Source organism: Canis aureus, chromosome 30 (assembly GCF_053574225.1).
Source record: "Canis aureus isolate CA01 chromosome 30, VMU_Caureus_v.1.0, whole genome shotgun sequence".
Taxonomy (NCBI): domain Eukaryota; kingdom Metazoa; phylum Chordata; class Mammalia; order Carnivora; family Canidae; genus Canis; species Canis aureus.
In genome coordinates this window covers 34879307-34900912 of record NC_135640.1, presented here as the reverse complement: position 1 = coordinate 34900912, position 21606 = coordinate 34879307, and the positions used below count along the sequence as shown (strand labels likewise).

Below are 21606 nucleotides of genomic sequence, written 5' to 3'. Positions count from 1 at the left end.
GTGACAAAGTGGCCTCTGGAAAGAAAACTTGGAGACTCAGCAATTGAAAGCGGGGTGATGGTAAGGTACTATTAGTATTTAAGGGCACCAGGAACCGAACCCATCAAAGAGAAGATTTGGTTTGCCCCAGGATAGAGGCCAGCAAGTTAAAGGTCTGGGGACAAGTGACATAAATCTAGCCATTTTTTGTGGAAGAGGAGGAAGAAGAGAAAGTGGGGTCCTCAAAATTATAAAAACATAGGAGCTCAGAGAGTGAAAGAAAAGGCCACGATTCAGTGTAAGGTAAGCCAAGTAGTCTGGATTTGAATCCAGATTCAGCTGTTTCCATCTGTGTCCCCTGGGCAAGTACTAGCATCCCCAAGCCTGCATTATCAGTTCTCTCATTTTGAAAACAGGGCGTAACTCACATTCTCTGAAGGGTTATTGAGCAAATTGAACAATCCAACTTCTCATTTCTGTTTTTATTTTTTATCCTGTATGGAACCTGTCTGGAGGTTCACTGAGGCAATGCGGTAGGTAGCAGGAAGGATGTGAGGCTCGGGTGTGGGATGTACATGGTGGAGGAGCCTCCAAGCTCATTGGGTTGGATAGGAAAAGTTAGAGAGCTCTCTTGGACTACAGTTACAGGGCTTGGAGGTAGGAACATACATGGCCCTGGAGGAAACACTTGGCTTACCATCTTTCCACCTCCGCTGGAGTTCTGGCATTTTAGTTGGTCAAAAGGCAGCAAAAATTTATGAAGCCTGTTGTGAGTCCACCAAAGTCTCTATGTGAAGGGCACCCTTCTCTGGTCTTCCCATGCGAGGTACAGCTATTAATTACACTAAGTGACAAAGATTCTCCTTGTTGCTTGACGGACACAAGGATGAATCTTTGTTACTGAGTACAAATAATAGAAGTCTGGTGCGGATCAAGAGTCAGGCCAGGAAAACATGCTCAGAGACACGCAGGGGGCATATGGCACCTTCTTCTGAATCAACCCAAGAAGCTGCAGGGAAACAGAGTGGGTATTATTTGGTCAAGTTCCTCCTATGAAAATATAGCCTGCATCCTTTTTTTGCTTGTTCAGTTCTGGCACTGGAACAACCCGTCTCTTTACATTAGTTCAGTTCTGTAGAGAAACGGTCATTGAGAAGGAAATACTTGGAAAATCCAGGCACCGATCCATTTTTAAAGTCACAACTGAATGATTGCTTTCTTATTGTGCTACAAGGGGGCTGGAAAAACCATTCCTTTCTGTACATATTTTTCTTTTTTTGCTTTGTGTTTTCATTCTGCTTAAAACACACATATGTGCCAGAAATGAAAACATTTTCAAAGGGCAAGTTTCAAGGACAACTAAAAATAGGACCTGTTGCCAAATATACATTTCCCCAGTATGTAAATGACTGGAAAGGAGCACAATGAAAAGCATATGCTATTCAAATTTTCTTAAGAAAAAAAAAAAAAAGAAAGAAAAAAGAGCTGGAGGACTTGACTTCTGGCCCTGAAACTCCTTAAACTAGCAGTTTGCACTTAAATTTTATCCTTCGTCTTCAGACATGATCCTTTGCATCATTTATGTCTATCTTCTCATGAAAATTGAAAAAAAAAAAAAAACCCAACCCACTACTGAGAATAATTTTATTCTCCAAGTGGGAAAATTTCATTTCATTGCATCAGTCTGTGGCTTGATGTGAAACATTCAAGTCATTATCAAGGCTGAAAAAGGTATAAAACACCCAGAACATCTAGGCTGCTAGCAGCCACATCATAGACCCAAGGATGAACCAATGAGTTGCGAAGTAAATGCAGATTTATTAAGAGAAAGCCTTTGGTTCCTTGTCTTCCGTGGTCTGCAATCAGGAATTTCCTCAAATTCTTTCTGGGGGATAGAGAAAGGACAAAACTGAATACATTGATGTGAATCAAAGACATCAGTGGTGACAGGGATTTGCCTGGGATTCGGGGGTGTCACCCTGTGTCAATGAATGGTCCTCTGTGCTTAAAGCTGTGCCTTGTCATTTAGCAGAATCAACATTCATTACAAAAAAAATCCCATTGGTGAGCCAATCTCTCAAATGCCTTGTTTTATCATTTGGAAAAAAAAAAAAAAAAAAAAAAAAAGATTTGATCAACAACAAGTCACACTCACGGTTGCGCTACATTGTCGTATTGGAGTGTCCCAAACCCCAGTCGCAGTCTCCTTCCTGAGGGGGCTCCCGTGGGGCCTCCAGGGTCCGCTGAGCTCCCTGCAGCCCTCCTCTCCCTCCGACAGGGCTGCGGAGGCAGCGCTGGCCCGCCAACTAAGACTCAAGGTTTTGACCTCTACCCTTGGAATTAGCTTACTTTCCCAGCGTTAGTTAAATTTTGCCTTCCATATCTTAATATTTCCATGATAGAATATGGAAAAAAAAAACTTAGAAAAGGTTTCACCTTTGCGATGAAGAAGTTATGACCTTTGCTCGCATTTGCCAGAGAAAGTGGCTTACAGCACCAATTAACATGAATTATTAACTCCCAGATTAATAATTTATTAGAAGCCTAACGGCCCGAGGCACGGCCTGATCACACTATTGAAAGAAAAACGAAGAAAACAGCACAGCTCTAATTATAACAATTCGTCAACGATGCTTGGAATAAGTAATAGCATTTACGCTTTCTAAAGGATTTTAAAATTTCCCCTTAATACCACACTGGTTGCAAAGCCAGACGAATTAACTAATAATTCCTATAATGATTTTGTGTGATGTTGATTTAGAAAAAAATTACTCAACACTCGCATTCCTCTTCTTTTGTGTCCACTTCTACTTGAAGCACTTGTGCACATTGATCCATAATCCTCCCAACGTCCGTCTGAGCTGGACACTGCTAGGTCATCCATATGTGCCTGCAGCTGTGCCCAGAGTCACGCAGAGAGACGGGGACCAGGGGTATTAGTTGCCGAGGCTGCCATGACACAGTACCGCCCACTGGGGGCTTAAATACCAAAAACTTCCCCTCTCCCAGTGCTAGAGGCCAGAAGTCCAAGATCAAGGGATCAGCAGGATTGGTTCCTTCTGAGGGCCACGAAGGAAAACCTGCTTCAGGCCTCCCCCCTACCCGGTTCTGATGGTTTCTGGCAATTGAGGGGGGGTTCTTGGCTCACAGAGGCATCACCCCGATCTCTGCCTGCATCTTCATGAAATGTCTTCACTGTGTGTGTGTCTGGGTCCACATTTCCTCTTGTTGTAAGGAAGGCAGTTATGTTGGATCAGAGGCCCACCCTAATGACCTCATTTTAATTTCCCTCCATAAAGACCTGATCTCCAAATAAGGTCAGGTGCTGAGGTGTTGGGGGATTACGACTCCAACGTACAAATTCTGGGGAAGGACGGGGGAGTGGACACAACTCACTGAACCCAGGCAATCTGGCCCGGCTCTGTGCTCTTCACCATCAGGCTAGGCCACCTCCCATTGGTTGGTCTTTGTGAGTATAAAAGGCTCATTAAGGCAAATTTGACTTAGAGCATCTTACTGATTCCTATCCAAGAATTGTCCTCAGCTTGGCTGCTCTTGGGGACGGTGTCTCTGTGAGCTCAGGCAGGGATCTGGCTAATTTTAGGGATCAGACTGGCTTATAGTTGAAGGCTTTCTAAATTCCCTGTGAGCCCCAAGCTCACTATGGTTTGAAATCTAAAAGCTCTTCCAGCTCTTTCTGTTTGACTCTGGGGCACATGTTTTCTTAAATCCACATTTTAAAAGGCATTTTAGGAGGGAGAGACCTAATTACTTCCTTTTTTCTTTCCAAATTCCTGTACTTGGAGCCATGATTAGGTAATCAGCACCACTCCACCTTGCAAATCGCCCTGACCTCATCATCTCTTGAAATGGAAAGGGAGAAACCAAAGGGCCCCCGAGTTCTTATTCTTTGGCCTTCTGACTTAACAAGGAAGCAAGGCTTGAAAATCCCTGTTCTCTAATGGAGGAGGGAAAAGGAGGAGGAAAAGGAGAATCGGGGAAAGGAAAGGAGCAGAGAAAGGAATTTTGCAAATAAAAGTAAAAGTTGGGCGTGGGGTTTAGAAAATTATGCTTTGCTTCATCAAATTCCAATCGTCAAAGGAGAAAAGTGAGAGCTCACACATGGTTATTCTGCTGGTGAGACCCAGGGTGGAGATTTCCATGGACCGCTTCTTATCACCTCATTCCACTCCCCGCAGAGCTCACTCAGGGGCCGTCTGGGAGATTCATTGCAAAGATCAGATTCCCAAGAACATATGCTACATTTGGCACCCAACCTCAATATTTTTAGGATTTTCTTCTTTCCTTCTTTTTGTTTCTCTGTGAGTGCAGACAATAGCATTTTAGTGCAGTTTACGTGTCAGACCACTTCCTTGTTTTTCTTCTCTTTTGGAGGGAAGAATATGATAAAATCATGCATGAGGATGCCAGGTAGATTATAGAAACCCATTCCTATTTTGCTTGAATAAATGGTACACCCCTTCTGGTGTGTTTACAGATTTGCTCCCTGATGGCAGAAGTCATGGAGTCATTTCTAAATTGACTCTAAATGAGGCACAGAGAGGCCATTTCAGAGTGAGTCCAGGAAGGTCAGGGCTTTGTGCTGGTGGGTTTCTAATAGAGGGACATCAGATCTGTTTAGGGATTTCTGATTCTTGCCTTGAAATGACTGCCCTAGAAGTTTGATCAAGTCCCTACTTCCCTCCCTCTCTTGGGGCCACTCTTCTCCGGGACCTCCAACAACTGTTAATTGATACACAATCTAACAGACTAGTAGATTGCAAAAATGGCCTCACTCCTTTAATTTTCCCTGTATCCTTGTTCACTGTAATGTGATTTTTGCAACTATCCCATCAAAGGGAAGAATCAGTCTGTTGCCCCTACCTTTGAATCTGGGCTGCACTGTGACTTGAACCTCACTAAGTTGGGCTGTCCCTTTCTCCATGCTTGGAGGTGCCATACAAACAGCCAGAATGCATAATCTCCTGGGGTCCTTGTTAAGCAAGGTCAATCTGCTATGTCAAGGTCAGGGCCCTGGCTGGGAAAGAAAGGGACTCTGACACATGGATGCAGGGCAGTGATTTGGAAGAGGTGAAGGAGGCACCCAGGGTGTGGTTTAAGGGAGCGTTCACTCTGCCATGCAAGTACAGCGCCCATACAGGGCCGAGGGAAATTCGGTACCTTTTTGATGTTCTCAAAAGTCTTGAATCTCCAGATTCCTCTATACTCACTGAATCTTCAGAAGTAGCTTATGCTTCCTTTGAAGAACTAGCATCTCCTTCACACTTGGATGCAGGGCAGACACCTCTCCCCTCCTGGCCCTGAGGCCTCTACCTGGGGTTTCATCATGGCATGCCCTAGCTGAGGATGCGACAGTCCTGACAACTGAAGAAATGAGCTGCAGGATGTAGGCAGCAGGAACCTGCAGGACCTGGGAGCATCTGTGGGCCTGGTTCCAAGGGCTCTAGGGACATGGAGCTTGAGACACAAGCTTGGAGAAGGGAGAATTTATTGATTTGAGAGCACTTTTCCAAGATCAAGGACCCTGGGATGTTGTGCAATCATGCTGTGAGGGATACATGGGCAGCACATCACTGCCTCAGCACTCCTGTGCCAGTCTTTCCAGAAAGCTGATTGCTGAACGGGCTGGGATGAGGATCTATGGAACATGGAATGCTGATTCCTTATGCTTCATGAGCAGGGAGTCTATAATCAAGATTTTAAATCTGATACGTTTACCCCAGCCCTGGTGCTTGCTCTACTTACTAATATCAAGAACTCATTTACTGGCCTTATCAACAAATGATATCCTTACCAGTGATGTCTGGACTTATTTTCATGTTCCCCGACTCCTCCTTCAAGTTTCAGCTAACTGAACTCTGACTCTACCCTCACTTGAGTCCTCTTTCTGCTCAAAAACCCAGTGGACACTTTTCAGTCCTTATGTAATGAGAGAAAAAGACTTATTTTCATAACACCTGTCATTGAAATTCTTCATAGGAAGGAATTTATCTTTGCTTGGTAACTTGGTGGAGTAATGCCATTCCTCTGCCTTCCCTCCTTTCAAAGATATCCACATCCAATCCCAGAACGTGTGAATATTTTATATTACATGGCAAGGGGGAATGAAGGTTGCAAATGGAATTAAGTTTGCTAATCAGCTGACCTTCAGGTGGGGAGATTTTCCTGTCTTACATGAGTGGGCCCAATGCCATCATGTTGGTCCTTATAAGTGGAAGAAGGAGGTCCAAGTCAGAAAGAGAGATTTAGACATGTCGCACTGTTGTCTTTGCAGATGGAAGAAGAGGCCACAGGCCAAGATATCTAGGCAGTCACTAGAAGCTGGAAAAAAGCAAGGCCACAGATTCTTCCCTAGAGCTCCAGAAGGAATGCTGTGCTGTCCACATTTTAGCCCAGGGAGACCCATTTCAGACTTCTGGCCTCCAGAGTGACAAGATAACACATTTGGGTTGTTTTAAGTCACTAAGTTTGTAAAGGGTAGGTAGCCATAGGAAACTAATATGGTTAGGACAACACTTTGAGATGCAGTTTGGGGCATGAGGAAAGACAGAATGATCCATGTGCACAGGCCAGAAAGAGAGGCCTTTGGGGAGAAAGAAAGAAGAGGAAGGAGAGGTCCTATGGTGGGAGTGGGGATGGAAGGCTGGGGCCGCTGGCTACTTGAGTCCTGACGCCCTCCCCTCTCCTACATCCTCATTTTCTCTTTGGCTTCATGTCACACCACATCTGCAGGAGGACATATCACCTCAGAACTTGTCCAGGCAAAGCTGTCAGAGCCTCCTGGTAAATCCAGGAGTCTTCTTGTACCTTCTGCAGTTTCACCAGAACCACCCACCTCTGAGTACCCAAGGAGCCCCCCATCACTGCATTTGTATTGGATTCCTGCTGTCCCTGACTTCCATGCTGCGCTATGAGCTCCTTGAGATGGCTCTTCATCAGTTAGGCTTCCAGAAAGCAGTACAGTGCGTACACATGGCCGATGCTAAGAAATGCTTTGTCAAATGAATGAATGAATGAAATTTGAGTTTAGCTTTGAAAAGTTCCCATTCCCATAGTCAAGGGCTGTTATGGGAGAGCCTCTTCTGAAGGCCAACACCTGTCCTCACAGGCTTGCCCCTGATGGTCCTGAAGTTACCACCTGGAGCGGAGCTTCTACTAAAGTGAGGGGACATCTACTGGCAACTTTGCAGATCTTCTGTGGCATAGGGCAGGGGCCAGGGTGGGAAACTGTGTGGTACACAGGACACGGGTAGGAAATCCCTTGCTGCTTCTAGTCACTTTTTACCAAAACCTAATCCCTAGAACTTGGGACAACTTATTTGAGCTGTGTTATGGGTTGAATTGAATACTCAAATCCACATGTTAAATCCTAGTCCTCAAAATGTGACCTTGTTTGGAGAGTGAGTCCTTATAGAGGTGATCAAGTTAAAGTCACATCATTAGGGGGGCCTAATGATCCAATATGAATGCTGTCCTTATTAAAAGAGGAAATTTGGACATAGAGACAGACATGCATAGAAGGAAGGTACACAGGGAGAAGATGGCCATCCACAAGCCAAGGAGAGAGGCCTGGAATAGATCCTTCTCTAGAGGCCCTCAGACGGAGCTGACCCTTCTGACACCTTGAGTTTGGGCTTTTGGCTTCCAGAAATGTGAGACAATACATCTGTGTTGTTTTAACCATCCAGCCTGTGGTACTTTACGGCTGCCATAGCAAGCGAATACAAGCCGGCACCCTGGATGTATGGATGCCCTTCCGCAGACCTGAGTTCATTCTTATGAATGAACTGCTAAGGGCTCTCCATCACAGACCCTAAATGAGAAGTCCCACCATCCCCTTTCAGTTGTCATTAAGGTGTAGAATCAAAGATCCCACCTTCTTTGTTGGTTGTGTTTATAGTGTCCAGGCACAAAAAGAACATGTGAAAATACAGCAGCTCCACCTGGGGCTGGGGAGGAGGAAGGAGGTCAGCGAAGAGCAGCCTATTATGATGTCGACCTTCTGGAAGAAGAATTAAAGGCGTGTAATTTCGTTTGCTCCGAAGACAAGTAATGATTATAGGGCCCCAACTTCTGGAAAGTAAGATGCTTCTGCGGATATCTGCAAGGATAAACAAAGTTAAAGAACAGGTTATAAATGGGGCCTGTGCTTGGGGACTGTGACTCAGTGACACAGGTTGTGTCTCTAACTAGATTCCCTGGCTCAGCCCTCCCTGTTTGTATGACTTTGCTTATTCCCAGCATCACTCTGCCTCAACGGCTCTGAAGAGCAGAGCCTAGGAAAGGAAGTAAGGAGATTTTTCTCCTCTTTGTTTTTGATGCATTTTGGAAAGACATATCTTAATGAAAGAAAGTTTACAAAATGCATGCTTAAGTGTTTGCAAGTGATGATTTTTCTCCTCTGGGAAATGTTTTCATTTATATACTAGAGTCCTTTGCTGATGCCTGATGGTCCCTCGACCTAGGGACCTTGGCCCTTGGGTGACTTTCTGAGCTGCCATCTGACCATGACTCTTGTTTAGAGAGAGCCACTCAGGTTAAAGTGTCACAGGGAAGTCTCCACTCTCTCCTTAAGTTAGAGAAACACTGGGGGGCACCTGGGTGGCTCAGTGGTTGAGCATCTGCCTTTGGCTCAGGTCATGATCCCGGGGTCCTGGGATCAAGCCTGGATCGGGCTCCCCGCAGGGAACCTGCTTCTCCCTCTGCTTTGTGTCTCTGCCTTTCTCTGTGTCTCTCATAAATAAACAAATAATATCTAAAAAAAGAAAAAAAGAAAAATGTTGAGAAGCTCAGTCACCAAACTTATAGCCTACCTGAAAAACCTGAATTCCCTGTCTTGGGAAACTTAATTGCTTTACACGACTTCACTTTTGTTGTTCTTGTTGGCCGCAGCCACCCTTAAATTATCAGGATTCTCTTTAAAACTGCAGAACTGTGCAATATACTTCAAGCATCCAGTCCTAACCACAAACCCATCACAAAGTGTGGCAGAGCAGATCAGCAGTAAGAGGATATCTTTGAAAGACTAAGATGAACATTAAATTAATCAACCAATGCTCTGGGGGGAAATGGCCACTAATTTCAAATTTTTCATCTCTGGAAAATCAATTATTATTATGTTTATTGATGTCGTATTTGTCACTATTTTCAGCCATTTCCCCTGATGGCATGGGTTAAAATAAGAACATTGTTATAAAAGAGATTAGACATGTTCGATTCGGTTTCTGGACTTTCCACCTCTTAGCTGCCCAGGGTTTGGGGGAGAACTCAACTGCCACCCAGCAAAAGCTGAGCTTGCTTTTCTTTATTCCTTTCTATGGCAATCCCTTTTGCCTCTATAAGATTTTAAATATCTAGTTAAACACCAGCTAATGCTTTGTAATCACTGGGCAGGATTTCAGAGACATGAGTGTATATAGTGAACACTCCCTTTCCAGCTAGGATGGTTGGGGTTGGGAATTTGTTTCCTGCCTCCCTGAGGATTCTCAGGCTCTCCAGCTCAGGATGGGTGGAGCTCCCCATTGTCAGTTGCACAGAAAGAGACTTCCTGCTGAAATGCTTGATCCCCCAAATGGCCCAGGCTCACACGTGAGCCTGTTAATCCTGGCCTGTGCTTACCGTTGCAGGCTGCAGACCTGATGATCCATTTTCTGTTGAATGGCTCTCGTCCTTTCTGGAACATGTGGTGATTTGGAGTTCTCACAGCAGTGAGCAAGGTGGGATTGTCAGTGATGGGGTGCCTGGGTGATTCAGTTGCTTAAACGTTTGCCTCAGGCTCAGGTCATGATTCCAGGATCCTGGGGTCAAGTCTCACATTGGACTCCCGGCTCAGCAGGGAGTCTGCTTCTCCCTCTCCCTCTACCCCTTCCTCCACTTATGTTCTCTCTTGCTTGCTTTGTTTGGACTATGTAGAGCATTAGAAGAATGATTCTAGAACCACAGTCCATGTACCAACGTGTTCCATTAATGGAGGAATTGGTAGCAAAATAAATCACCTAATAAAAGCCAGGGATTATGCAAAGCATCCTGGGGAAATACAAAGATGAATTGGACCAGACTTTTCCTTCGATGAAAACATAGTTTAGGGCCTCCTGGATGGCTCAGTGGTTGAGTGTTTGCCTTTGGCTCAGGATGTGATCCTGGAGTCCTGGGATGGAGTCCCACATCATTCCCCTGCATGGATCCTGCTTCTCCCTCTGCCCATGTCTCTGCCATTCCCTCTGTGTGTCTGTCATGAATAAATAAAATCTTAAAAAAAGAGAGAGAACACAGTTTAGTAAGTACATTACATTGTTGAACTTTATTTTTATACATAGACGTGTATATATGATCTCTCTCTCCAGTGGCACCTACCTATAGGTTAACTGTTCAGTATGTGTTATTCTCCATTTTTTTTTTTGCTTGTAAATAATAAAATTAAGGCACATATATGGTGGGTACCTTTGTATGCTACCATCTCATTGTTTCAAAAGACTGCTTAATATTCCATATCTTGGATATACTAGAATTTCTTCAACATTTCCTTGTTGGTGGAAATGAGGTTATTGCCAGTGTTTTTTCTTACTCTAAATGGGTTATGAATAAGCAAGAACTTGTTGAAGTAGGAATATTAGCATCACTAGTGGTATCTAAGGAATGTTGGTAGTTGACCACTGAAGTTTTCAAAAAAGAAACAATATGATCAGAGTGTATATTAGAAGGACTTAAAGTGGGGCTGAATTGGACTGGAGAGACTCCAAGCAAGGAAAACTAGTAGGCTGTTTATATAATAACCTAGAGGAGAGATGCTAAAGACTTGAATTAGGGTTATAGTGATAAAGAAGGAGAATGATTCTAGGATTATAGCTCATATTCTATTAAGTGGGAGAAATTGGTAGTACAGAAGAAAACGTTAGTTCCTAGTTATAATTAAATCAACTTTTGGTTTTCTAGGGGTGGAGTGAGTAGGGCTGAGACATAGAGGACAGTCGGAACATGACTGACTACAAGTCAGCTGATGGATGCTGTGTGTCTGTGCTTGGGGACCAATCTTGGAATGAAAGCCACATGAGGTGGAGGAAGGAGACTGAGATGGGAAGGCCAGATAGAGCTCTAGTCTTTCTTCCCTGCTGACATCAAAGGCAGCTCTTCTGCATTTTGGGTTCTTTCTTCCCAGCTTGGCACTTGGCCAACAAGGAGGGTTCTCATTCAGCTGGAGTGGTAAAGGGGTCCCAGCCTACTGCTCAACCTTAATCATGGTTAATTCAACATCAATAATCAAAATATGACCCATTTTTAGGCCACAGAATTGGTAGGATCTGGTAACTGATAGAATACAGGAATAAAGCAAAATTCGAGTGGTTCTGAGATCCAAATCCAAAGGAATGGATTTATTATAGTGATAGCAAGCGAGGAAACTTGGAAAAGGCATCAGATTTTGTGTGTGTTTGTGTGGAATCAGTGAGGAAGGGATATATTTAAGTTTTTAGAATGCAAGATGGAGAGTGTACAATTGACAACTGAACATGTTGTATTGGAACTCTGTAAAGAGTTCTCTGAGAATCATCATGACCTGGTGATAGTTGGTCCTGCAGAGGATGAACTTGCCCTGGAAAAGCTGTGAGGAAAAAGCTGCTCCTTGGTGAATAGCAGCATTAGGTTATGAGTAGAAGAAAAAGTGGTCCAAAAGAATTCTCCCAAAATCCAGAAGAGGATGCAATTTCAGAAGGAAGATACGTTTTATAGCATTCAGTGCTGCGCAGGCATGGATGGGACAACACCAGGAAGGAGCCTTCAGAGCTACTACCTGAAGATGATGGTACCATTCAGAGTTCAGTTCCAGAGCAGGCCAGGGGGCAGCTTGGTATGTGTCTCTCCAATTTCTTCATTCCGGTCCTAGAACTAAATTTTGTCGCACATGCTGATGGCAATGAAATTCTCATTCCTTTCCATTCGAAGAAATTTCCTTCTGATTGTCTTTGAGTTGGGCATTTGGTTCTATCAGTCTTAGGTTGTTCATAGTAATAGAAAGCTGGAATGACATAGGTGCCCAACAATTAAATTTGGTTTAATTAGTTATACCATTACTATACCATTTTATAGCCAGCATTATAATATTCCCCCCCATTTTTTTGTAGAAAAGCAATAATACACAGATACATAGGAATGGCCAATCACTTGTTTAAATATACCCTGAGATACCAACCGTGTCCATAACTGGGAGTCTTGCAGGGTGGAAAAAGCCACATTCTTTTTTTTTTTTTTTTTTTTTTTAAGTAAACTGTAGTGTTAGAAATAGAAGAGTTTGGCTCTCTTGAATTTCCCATCCAGAGATGGAAAATTTAGTAATCAGTGTGGGATTTTTCCAGATGGGTCTGACTAATGATTAGAAAGGCCTAGGGAGGCTATACCTGATTTGCAAGATACAAAATGAACTCAATTTCTTATATAGGCCTGAGGAAGTGGTATGTGCCCACAAGAGGGAAGGTTGGCCCACAGACATGCTCCTTCCTTCAGGTGGTCAGGTATTTGGGCTGATGACAAAACTTGGAGCCCATGAGAAGTACTGTAGTTCATCCCTCTCATGAGCTGGCAGTATTGTAAATGCCCAAGAACCATAAATAATTGAAGGATTCATCTATTCATCTAACAAGAGCCTTGTTAGGTTATCATGTACACTTGTTAGATTTTGAGACCACTTCAGCTGTTTACCAGTTAATAGCATTTAAGGGATATATTTTGAAAGAGTAATCAGATTCACAAATAACATTTTCACTTGGTAGTAAATTTCAGTGAAATTCAGTTGCTGGGTAGAAAGCGTGTTTCTGACATAGTCTGGTACTATGCAACTCTCTAGGAATATAATTGTCTATTTGAATCATAAGCAATTAAATGAGAAGGGGTGTTAGAAACTACCCCATAATCATTTTTTTAGAGGAAACTGAGGCTAATAGAGGTAGGTAGGAAGTCATGTAGCCTATGGCCAACTTTTAGCTCTCCTGACTCTCAGTCCAGTGTTCTTCCCAAAGTACCAAAATTCCTCTTATATAAACACAGGTGAGTGATTATATACACCTTAAGGCATTTCAAGAGTGTTCTAATAAAATACCTGTGCCAAAATATATGACAGTTCTTGGTGATTTGGACCTACTAGACAGTATCAAGGGCTATTTAAAAAAAATTTTTTTTGGGGGGAGGAGTATCATATATATACACAGATAAGTTATTGTAGAAAATTTAAGAATATATCCTCTATTCAGAAAGGACATGTGTACTGGGGGGAAATGACAAAGGCTCACAGCCCTCTGCCCCAAAACCTGCATCTTTTAAGACCTTGGGCCTCCTTACCCCACAGTGTGTCCATTTCTTTTCCCATCAGGGACAATCAGCACTCTTTCCTGTCCATGGACATCTCATCCTCATGGGTGGTATCATGGAAAGTGCCTAGGGTGGTGTTCGCCTTTGAGAATTCATTCTAAAATGAAGACATGTAGTGGAGTTGGTGGGGACTGGGGTGAAGAGATCAGAGTCTGCTTGCAAAGGATTCATAACAATTAGGACTTTTGAAAAGTTTAAGTGCAATAATAATTACACAAATTTGTGGAAGTGATAAAAGAGAGAGCAAGAAAAGTCATACGACAAGTGGTAGTTCCTGGTCTGCCCACTGACCCCCTAGTCCCAGTCTGCCCCTCCCTATACCCCAAGGCTTTACAAACTTTAACTGCTTCTGTTTTTAATTACTTTTGGTGCTCAAGCCCATATCTCTAAATGGTACTGGTTGCTGTCAGCACCTTGCCCACCTCCCCCCCCACCCCGTACAGCTGGATTACTACTTTTTCCTCCATTGCTGCTATGAAAACATCTTCTCTGGATGAGTGGAAATAAAACTGAATCCCAACCTTATTTCATATACAAAGGTAGGCTCCAGATAAATTAGAAACTGAAACATGAGAAGTAGCCCTATAAAAAAAAGAGATAATATCTTTATACTTTAGAGATAAGAGAAGCCTTCTAAAACTGGACCTTGATATCACAATGTAATGTAAAAACTTGGTAGATTTTATTGCATCAAACTTAAGAATATAACTCATTGTAGAATCTCCTGTAGACATTGTTATTAGTCAGATGGCAAATTGGGAGAAGGTATTTGTGACTCTAAAGTTGAAAGGCTTATAAGGGATAATCAAGGAATTCCTACATATTAGTGTGAAAAAGTCAGCAAAATCAAGAAAAAGGGATATAATACATTGATTAAGAGGAGGTGATATCTGAACAACTAATAAGTATATTAATAAATGTTCCAACTTACTAGAAAGCAGAGAAATGAAAGTCAAAAGAGCAATGAGATAGTGTTTTCCATATAACCGACTGGCAAAATCAGGAAGTTGATTGGTGCTGTTGCAGGTTGGGCTCTTCAGGAATAGACATTCAGACAGAGCTTGGGTAGATGTTTATTAGAGCTCCACAGCTGAGACAGGAGTGGGAGGGTGCAGGATTGGGCAGGAGGAGAAGCTGAGGTGTGATGGAGGCAGGGCAAAGCCTCAGGCAGCCCAGCCAGGGTCTCTGGAGTGGAAATTACCCTTCAGGGTCGCCAGCATCCAGCTGAAATAGCTGGCCCTTCACACCCCCAGCTGCGAGCTGCCCTGGGAAGGGTGAGACCTGGGGCTAGGTCATTATCTGTATTTGGCCTCGGTCAGATAATGAACTTCAGGAGGTTGGAGATCAGATGTTCTGCAAGTGAGACAGACCCTGCAGGAGCTGACAGCTGGGGGCTGACAGTTGACCTCACTCCCTGCAGCTGGGCAGTGGGTCCTTTCTCAAAGATGTGGGCAGTACAGCTCTGTCCAACATGGATGTGTGTGTATGTGTACGTGTGTGTGTTTATGTGTATGAGTGTGCGTGACCATGCAGCTGGGGGAAAACTGCAACCCTCAAATATTGCTAATGGAAATGAAGACTTATGGAGCCATTTTTATTTTTATATATTTATTTGTTTTTAAAGATTTTATTTATCTATTCATGAGAGACACAGAGAGAGGCAGAGACACAGGTAGAGGGAGGAGCAGGCTCCACGCAGGGAGCTAGATGTGGGACTCAATCCCAGAAGCTCAACCTTTGAGCCACCTAGGCGTCCCTTTGGAGCCATTTTTAATAGCAATGAGAAGTCCTTAAGTTAAATAGGTGCGTCTATTATAATGCAGAAATTCCAGTTCTGGAGATAAATATCAGAGAAATTCTCCTAAGGGCTCATGAGCGGATATGCAAAAGAGTTTCCACTATAGCACTGTTTGTGCTGGAGTTGAACACATCTGAGGTATTTGTTACTTGGGGAATGTATAAATACAGCAAGGAATACTATGCGGATGCCAAACTAGGTGGACACACAATGGAATGAATAGACTTTAAAAGCAGCATGAAGAAAATAAAACCAGAATGTTATCTTTAGGGCATTACCATTTATGTAGATTAACAGTATATATTTCTTGAGGATACATCCAAACTCAACACTGGTCAAACACAATTTGGTGACCACCCACGGTGGGAGAGAGAGATGACTATGGGAATGGGAATAAAAGGCAACCCACTAATCAATTAATCAGCTACCAATCCAACACAAGCCAATGATGGCCTACCATTAACTAGGAGGATGTTTAACTCAGCTCTGTGCATCCGTGGCTCAAAGGGTTAAAACCAAACAAACACAGTGAATCTTTCCTGGTCTTAGGTGTGTGCCAACATCTGCTGCCGGTGCCAGGGCCCTTTGGTCACTAATGTCCTTACTTGGCTTTTCTTTTTCCCAACTCTAGGTTGTTTCAGTCTGTTGCCCAGTTCCACCACTAACACTCATGGGAACTTCTGGAACTTTCTAGGCTTTGCTGCTCAGGCTAAAGATCTGGAGTGGGAACTATTTCAGAGCCTCCAGACCCCACTGTATCATTTCACTTTACTGGGACCACCTCATGTTGCCTTTGGGCATCCCACAACATGTTCTCCTTCCAGAATTCCAGACAGAAACTGGGGTACAAGATCCTCTCTTTTTTTGGACCCCCTCAAACTAATTGGCATTTTTATTATTGCTTCTACCTCAAGGCCACCTAGGTAGGAGCTAGACCTATTCTAGGACCTGGCCAGCACTCTGACCTTGGCCTCATTTCCCGTGAACCCCTCTGAGCTCCTTTCAGCAAGCCCAGAACAAATGCATTTATCCTTCTCATGTAATGGGAGCTGCTCTCACCTCTGCATTTTGCCCTCAGCTTTGCTGTTCACTCTTCCTCCTACCTTATGACTCAGACACCTTCTGGGATGAACCTGTTCAGAAAGATTCTAAGAGTCCTGTTTGCATTTAAAGGTGATAAATGATTGTTGGGACAGTTTTTAAAATACAGTAAAGAACATAGAAAAAATAAACAAATGCATCCTGTCTCAACACCCACAGAACCATTGTCAAATTTTGGTGCAATTATCTTTTAGTCTTCATTCTGGGAACTGTGTTTATATGCTTTCTGGGAACCGTGTTTATATACTTGGAAGCGTAGTGTGTACGGCATAACATTCTGTGAGCATTTCTTTCTGTGACTGGGCCATACTTTATTAAATCATGCTCCTCCTGTCAGAAAATTGGTTGGCTCTATCGTTTTTGGCCATTAGAAGCAACAGAGTAATGGACGTTCTTGAGTGCAATGCCTTTTCTGCATTTCAGATGATTTCCCCAGACTGAGAAGTAGGATTATTAGGTCAAAGGATATTAACATTTTTTAGAGGCTTTTTGTTTTACTAAATTATTTTCTTGAAAGCTTAAGTCAGTCTATCCAAGTTATGTATAAGGTTTAGAGTGGATAAGACCCTTTTAGCCCATCTCTCACTAGCGTTTGCCAAACAGCTTACTTGCTACATGAAAGGATTATGAAAATGCTGAACTTGAAAGACTCCAGAATTAAGAAGTAAAAGTGTCCAAGTCACAACAGATTTATCTCCTCCTAAGTTTATTATTTTGGGGGCAGTGACACTGTCTGAAGATTGACAGTCCTCCACATTCCATTTGTTCTGTAGCTGCACATTGGTGACCAGCCAGCTTGGCAGTAAGTTGGCAATGTTTAATAAGATTGTCCTCCATGATTGAAACAAATGACTCTCTTTTTGTCATCAGAAATGGAACCTGTATGCATTTGTTTTAGTAATACAAGATCTGACATCATCAATAATCTGGGCTTGCAACTTGTGCTTGTTGACTACAATAGATGAATGAAAAATTAAATTTTTTAGTAGATCATAAAAGATGTGCCAATAGATCAAAAATAATTTAGGCAGAGTACCTCTGATATACAAGACATTCCATTGTTTCTACTTTTTGTTAGGCTAGCACATACATGCTGATATCATTCTTTGGGAGCCCTCTAAATACCATAGTCTAGTACACAAAGACGTCAGCTGGTTCTCTCTCTGACTTTCTCCCCTGTTACTCTCTACCCTGTTTCACCAACCAAGTCAATCTGCATCATGTCTCCCAAGGATAAGCTGCAAACCCCACTTTCACGTTCCTGTCTCTCTTATACTTCACTTGAGGAACATCCTTTCTTCTCTGGCAGCCTGTATATATTCCTCTTTCCAAGACCCCATTTAAAGCTCACTTCCTGGTTTCATTGTCCAGATTGCTCTCTCCAACCGAGCATTTGCATCTTGAGTCTATAGGATTTTGCTTTTCATGTGATTCTGTTCTGTGTAACTTCTCCAGGACCTTTACTGATGCTCAGTATTGGACAAATAATCAACTTCAGATATTAAGAGATCATGAGTTTGATTCTTTGCCTTTTGATCCCCACTAACCAGTAGAATTTGAGCTTATTAAAGTCATTTAGGTGTTCCTTCTACTCCCATTTCTCCAGCGTGTGCTTGAGAGGACACGCTGGGTTTGTGCCTGTCTGAAGTGCAGTAGTAACCAGCATGGAAACATCTGCTCAAGGATTGCTTTAAAAATTCCCAGTTCTGCTTTTGTTCACAGGAGAGAGAGAGCTTTGCAGCACCAACCTTGCTCCTCAGCCAGGGACTGGCAGAGACTGATCAGGGCTCTGACCAGTTTCTGTATGAGCTGTGTTTGGAGCCATGTGGCCAGGAAATAGCGCTGGAGATGGCACTGGGGGGTGGGGACGGCCAGGGAGAATGGGGGAGGACAGGCAATGGCTGGCAAGTAGTTAATTTTTGCTTAAAAGAAGGATCCTAGAAAATGTACCGAAGCATCACCTTTGCCCACTGATCCCAAAGAACGTATATTTCATGGTGTCAGGATGAAAATGTAATTCAATAACTGTGAATAATGATAGCAGAAAAGTGGTCACTTGACGTCATCATGTTTCTTTTCATTACTTGTAGGTGAAATTTACTGGCCCCTCAGAATTTTTGTTTTCCTGTGATGTACATGGAGTTACAAGACAGTCTTATGGATTTTTCTGTTTTAACTCTTGTAGGCACTTTGTTGGCTGTAATACAACATATCAGCACCGGAATTTGAGGTGCAAACTCCTCCCAGGCTACAGGATCAGAACTGCAGTCTCTAAACAAAACAAAACAAAAACAGAAAAGCAAACCTATGGACGCTGTGATCCTTGCAGCTGATTCCCTGTATGGTCACTGGGAAGCTTAGGTCAAGCTGTCAGACTACTGCCAACAGCTGCAGAAGGAGGTGGCCTTGTGTTTCTGTGCTTTTTAATTACTCTTGGGCTTACCATTTTGCTGCCTACCTTCCCTTTTGCCATGATAAGCTCAGTTCTTAGTATTTTACCTTTTTGATTTTATTTATTTATTGGAATTACACTTGTTATTGTGAGATCATTGTAAAGTCGTATTTAGTTGTAAGAAACAATACAGGAAGATCCAGTGTACCCTTTACCCAGTTGTCCTGTCCCAGTGATAACACCTTGCCTGTCTATCGTAAACTATCACAGCCAGGAAATTGACACTGGTGCAATCCAGTAGGCACGCTCTCCCCACCTGTCTGTCAATGACACCTGGTGATACCAGGTAGCTTGCATCTCTCTATCAAGAGAAAGGAAAGTATTTGTTTCCAAGGCATTTTTTAAGCATTTTGCTTTATGTGCCCAGTTTCTGGCTCTTGTTGGCTTCAATCTACTAAGTCGGCATAGAGATCTCATAGAGGAAGGGAAGAAAAATCCGTCTCCATCTCATGGTGGCTCAGATGCTCTAGGTGTAGGCAGTCCTTACATCACCTTGTAGTGTGAGACCATAGTTGAAGACTGTGTGAGCCAAAGCCATGTGAGGGCACTTAATAATCAAAGAAAAGGATGAAAGAAAAATGTTTCACAGAAGAACGTTTTGAGATATATTTAAAGAAATCACAGTATAAAGCAAATGACTTTTATTAATATGTCTGACAGTTCCCTTCATATTTGTTTCTTACACAAAAAGCCTTCTTCTTATAGTGCATGAATAAGAAAATTTAGGTTTTGGGCTCAAGCATGTAACTACTAGAGAAGAGGAGAGAGACAGAGAGAGAGAGACAAATAGACACAGAGACAGAATGATAAAGGTAGAGGCGAGCAAGTGTAAAGGGAATTGTGATACAGGTTCAAAAAGGGACACTGTTAGAGTGACCAATTCCTTAATGCACTTGCTCTAGAAAAAAGACCACGTTAAAAAAAAAAAAAAAAAAAAAAAAAAAGAAAGAAAAAAGACCTCGTATTGGAAGAAGATAGAAGAATTTATGGGATTAATGGTATTGATATTTCTCTTAGGATTTACATACTTTCCCATTCTTGGGATGTCGTTTCTCCTAGATTCTGTTGGTTGCAAGGAAGGGTGGAGAGGTGCTTGGCAGCAAGACTGCACCTCCCTTAGGCATGGAGGGCTACGGGAGGAAGAATTTACCTGGGTGAGAGGGGTCCCTGATGGGGATTTGTGGTTATAGGTAGGGGTGCTACAGCCCAACCATTGCAAAACTGCAGCATGGAAGGAATAAATGCCCTGGACTTGCTCCCCAAACCCCCATTCTCCTGCTGGCACCTTCCATGGCACACAGGCTAAGAGAAAGTTAGGGTTGTATTGCACTGTGTTTAAGAGGCTTGGGTCAGGTCCATTGTGGCAGTCATGTGGTTTTTAAAGCATAAATAATTTATAAATACTTTTTGATTTTAAAATAAACAAGCAAATGTTTCAGCTATTCTTTCTAGAAGACTTTATGTTTTCCCTTTCTATAGATGGTCTCCTTGTGTGACTACAAGTTGTGGAATCCTTAGGAAATGTCTACCTTCTCAGGCTGCTTATTCCCCACTATCATTTACTGCAGGCTTTTTACAAACAGAAAAAAAAAATATTGACCTCTTCCTTCAGTCATACATTTTAATATAGTTTAGCATACCAAGCTGTCAGGCTTTGATCTCTGGGGTCAGAGTTCAAACTCCTTCTAATCCTAATGTCCATATTTCTAAATTTCTTGGGCAGTTTCAAGCACAAGCCAATCAGTGTCAATAAAAAACCGTAACAGGGTTTACTCTATGCAGAGCCTGATGGCTTTTTGGATGGTGTTTGGATGGTAGCATGGAGGTGTTTGTCTTTGTTATGTCATTAGACACTTCCTTATCTTTTGTATCAGAGAATAGAGGTGAGTACAAATTGTTCTACACCCCCGTTCGCTTTTGAGATAAAGAGGAACCTCCTTACCCAAAGGGAATTGAATCTATTGCGGTAGATGGGTGTGATGACTGATTTTCTGTGTCACCTGGCTGAACTATGGTGCACAGGTGTTTGGTCAAACACTCGCTTGATATTGCTGTGAAGATATTTTTAGATGTGAGTAACATCTGTAATTAATTGACTTTAACAAAGTATATTACTTTCCCTAATGTGGGTGGGCTTCACCCAATCAATCAAAGGCCTTCAGAGCAAAGACTAATGTTCCCCAAAGAAGAAGTAATCCTGCCTCAGGACTGTCATGTAGGAAAATTAAGACTGCAGTATCAACTCTGACCTGAATCTCTTGTCTGCCAGCTTGCCCTATGGATTTTGGACTGCCAGTCACAACAATTGTATAAGCCAATTCCTTAAAATATCCTATTGGTTTTGCTTCCCTGGAGAAACCTGACTAACATAGAGTTGGGGAAAGATTTGGACATCGAGGTGGACCACCACAGATCTGTCTGCTTAGTGACCTCAAGCGCCAAGCACGACTGTCTTGGAGAGGTGTGTGGCTCTATAGTCAGGTTTCTGGTGAGGGAGAGCATCAAGGAAGTTCTCCCCATCAGGTTCCTGGCAGGAAACCGATGGCGCACTCCAGGCATCCATTGAAGAGACCATTTCAAAGGTAAAGGGTAAAGGAATCAAGAAGGTGGTGCATCCAGGAGTGAGCATCAGTGGGAATCTGTTAGTGCCCATAGGCTTACAGGAGCAGGGCAAGGAATGAGATCTATGGGGGATACCTCCCCTGATGAAGCTTGGGGACCTGGGCAGAGGAGTGCGGCCATTGGCAAAACTGAGGGCTGGCCAAGAAGGTGTGGAGGGAACAAGCATCCTGGTCTTGGTCTCCTCCAACCCCAGTCTCTTGCCAGGACCTCCCATTGTGGGACCAACCCACAGCCACGGCACAAGGAACATCACTGGAAACGTTCACAGGACCAGCCT

General features: G+C 43.0%; 2 long non-coding RNA genes across 2 annotated transcripts in view; one reads left to right on the top strand and one right to left on the bottom strand.

Moving 5' to 3' along the window:
* LOC144301903 (uncharacterized) overlaps nt 1–21606 on the top strand; it is a 64684-nt gene that overhangs the window by 7107 nt on the left and 35971 nt on the right. The window lies entirely within an intron of this gene.
* On the bottom strand, nt 1790–7989 carry LOC144301654 (uncharacterized). The gene is made up of 3 exons (XR_013368393.1): nt 7877–7989; nt 2752–2875; nt 1790–1864 (listed from the first exon to the last, which is right to left on the bottom strand). It is a non-coding gene; the product is annotated as an uncharacterized LOC144301654 (long non-coding RNA).